A 3,216-nucleotide genomic window follows, 5' to 3' on the forward strand; every position below is an offset into this window, starting at 1 on the left:
GACAATCTCCAGTTTCCAGGCATAAAGAACAGTTTTTATATTATAAAACTACATGCAGGACACTGGACAGACCACTAGGGACAAAGAGGATGTGAAATAATTACATACAGCAATTTAATCTGTAAGATGACATTATACTATATGTAATGTGTGTGTTTCATTTTTTGAATTTGGCGCAGATCTCCGTCCCCATGCGTCGTAACGCTCGCAGGGAGCGGAGATCGGCTCCGTGATAGATTGAGCGGAGCATGGCTCGCTCTTACAGCGGGGGGACATCGCTGGATCCAGGGGAGAAGGTAAGTAATCTCCTCCTGCATTCAGCGATGCGGTCCCGAGTCTGGCTCGGGGTTACCACTTTTGGTACAAAATTTCCACCCCGAGCCAGACTCGGGAACACCGCCAGGGGGGGTTAAAGGATAAGGTTAGTTTTAACTTGTTCAGATCCGCGCTATAGTTGAATGATGGCTACAGCGCAGAATTGCTTTCTCGGAAGGCCGTCAATAGACATCCTACCCTTTGCACGCTGGCCGCGCCCCCCCCTGAAGGGAGCGTGTGGCACGCGCTGTGATCACCCGAGTCAATGAGATCCCGACCCCTTACCACATGATCAGCTGTCAGCCAATGACAGCTGATCACGTGATGTAAGCAGAAGATCGGTAATCGTTTTTTTTCTTCTCACGCTGACCAATACAGTAGCCCTGTGCAGCCTACATGACAGGGCACCCACTCCCTAAAATTATCACTGCTTGTCAAATGCCCTCTGATGCAGTGTGCGGCGTATGGTCTGAGCACTGACAGGCCCCCCCACCCCTTCATCCTCTGCAGCAATGCTGGCAGCACTCATACATCTATTTCCCTAAGACAACCTCTGGATATGACGCTGAGCACGTGACCTCAACTTCTTTGGTGGACCATGGCGAGGCCTGTTCTGAGTGGAACCTGTCCTGTTAAACCTCTGTATGGTCTTGGCCACCGTGCTGCAGCTCAGTTTCAGGGTCTTGGCAATCTTCTTATAGCCTAGGGCCTAGGCCATCTTTATATGGTGCAACAATTCCTTTTTTTTCAGATCCTCAGAGAATTCTTTGCCATGAGGTGCCATGTTGAACTTCCAGTGACCAGTATGAGAGAGTGAGAGTGATAACACCAAATTTAATACACCTGCTCCCCATTCACACCTGAGACCTTATAACACTAAAGAGTCACATGACACCGGGGAGGGAAAATGGCTAATTGGGCCCAATTTGGACATTTTTACTTATGGGTGTACTCACTTTTGTTGCCAGCATTTATTTTGAGGGGACAGCAAATTTACACTGTTATACAAGCTGTACACTCACTCCTTTACATTGTAGCAAAGTGTCATTTCTTCAGTGTTGTCACATGAAAAGATAGAATAAAATATTTACAAAAATGTAAGGGGTGTACTCACTTTTGTGAGATACTGTATATAATGTCTTTTTAAATAAAACCACGTTTCATAAACAAACAAAAATATTGCCTTTATACAAACAGAAGTACAATTTGAAAATGAAAATATAAAAGAAAAAAAACTGTAGGCTCTATTGGCTGTAATGCCATTGCACATATTACCTGAATATATTACCAACATTAAATATTAAGAAAAAAAATATGAAAAGCCTTTTTCTTATTTTTTTTTCTTTCAGCAGTTTATTAGATGCCCCCTACATATTCATATGTGGTAGTGCAGTGTTAATTCTTACATCAAATTTCAATTTAGTTTTAGTCATAGTCTTTTTTAGTCATATTTTAGTCATCTGAATTGTTTTAGTTTTAGTCGTATTTTAGTAGACTAAAATAGTATTAATTTAGTCAATGAAAAAATATTACTCTCACTTTTGTGAGATACTCTTATAATGTCTTTATAAATAAAACCACGTTTCATAAACAAACAAAAATTTTGCTTTTATACAAACAGAAGTACAACTTGAAAAAACAAAAAAACAAACGTGTAACCGCTATTGGCTGTAATGCCATTGCATATATTACCTAAATATATTACCAATATTAAGAAAAAAATAAATAAGAAAAGCCTTTTTCTTATTTTTTCTTTATTTTTTTTCTTTCAGCAGCTTAGTAGATGCCCCCTACATATTCTTATGCGTTAGTGCAGTATTAATTTTGACATCAAATTTCAAATTAGTTTTAGTCATAGTCTTTTTTTAGTTATATTTTAGTTATCTGAATTGTTTTAATTTTAGTCGTATTTTAGTTGACTAAAATAGTGATAATTTAGTCAATGAAAAAATATTACTCTCACTTTTGTGAAATACTGTATATAATGTCTTTATAAATAAAACCATGTTTCATAAACAAACAAAAATTTTGCTTTCCTGACAGGCTCCATGGCAGCATACGTGTGGGTTAGCCCCGCCTCCATAATTACCCAATAGGACCTCTACTCCCATAAATCTTTGCTCAAAGCTGCTATCCGAGTTCCTTTTTTGTCCTCCTCCATAGGACAGGTGTTTCCTATCTGAAGAGATCTTCACTACGATCAAGTCGGCCGACTATCAAGCTATTTTCCTCCGATAGGCCCTGTCTGTTAAGCATGGGTATGGAGTGTATGGCAGAGTAGTGCTGAAGGCTTGGTTTGTCCGAAGATAAGTGTGCACGGCTTATTACCTGCTATGTAAGGTGGCCATTATCTGCCCGGTGGATCGGTGGTGTGTGCTTGAATCTGTTCGGCCAGATGATCGTTGGTGCAGTGGTGAGCTGTAAAAATTCAGTTTTTCATGGCAGCAGTGTTTATGTGTTTTTTCTACCTGTGTCTTTTTCATATGCCAGCTGGTTCTTATGCATAGGCGCTGACGCTTCCGCGTTCCAGCAGCCTTTCTCCTCCTATTTTCCGGGTCCAGCGCTGCGTTATGCGCATGCGCGGACTCAAATCCAAAGCAAAGCTTGGTTCCCGCGCATGCGCCCGGGCATCTCGCGTCTGACGCCGCTGATGATGTCATGAGCGCCATATTTAAAACACAGTGAGAGATGTCAGAATTTGGGAATGATTGCAGGGAATTCAGCGACTTTCCGGGGCCATTCTCTGGTTGGTGTAAGGTAGGTTATGATCTGCTCTGATGTATTGTTGCTCCTTTGTTTTGTATGGCTGCTTATGAGGGTCTATTGTTGTTACAGTCAGCGTTCTTTAGTCATGGATGCCTCACTGCCTACTAGTGACCTGCCCGCTTGTAACAGGTATGT

The sequence above is a fragment of the Lithobates pipiens genome, unplaced genomic scaffold (genome assembly GCF_037356315.1).
Source record: "Lithobates pipiens isolate NorthernLeopardFrog02 unplaced genomic scaffold, aLitPip1_a1.2 Scaffold_7, whole genome shotgun sequence".
NCBI classification, from domain to species: Eukaryota; Metazoa; Chordata; class Amphibia; order Anura; family Ranidae; genus Lithobates; species Lithobates pipiens.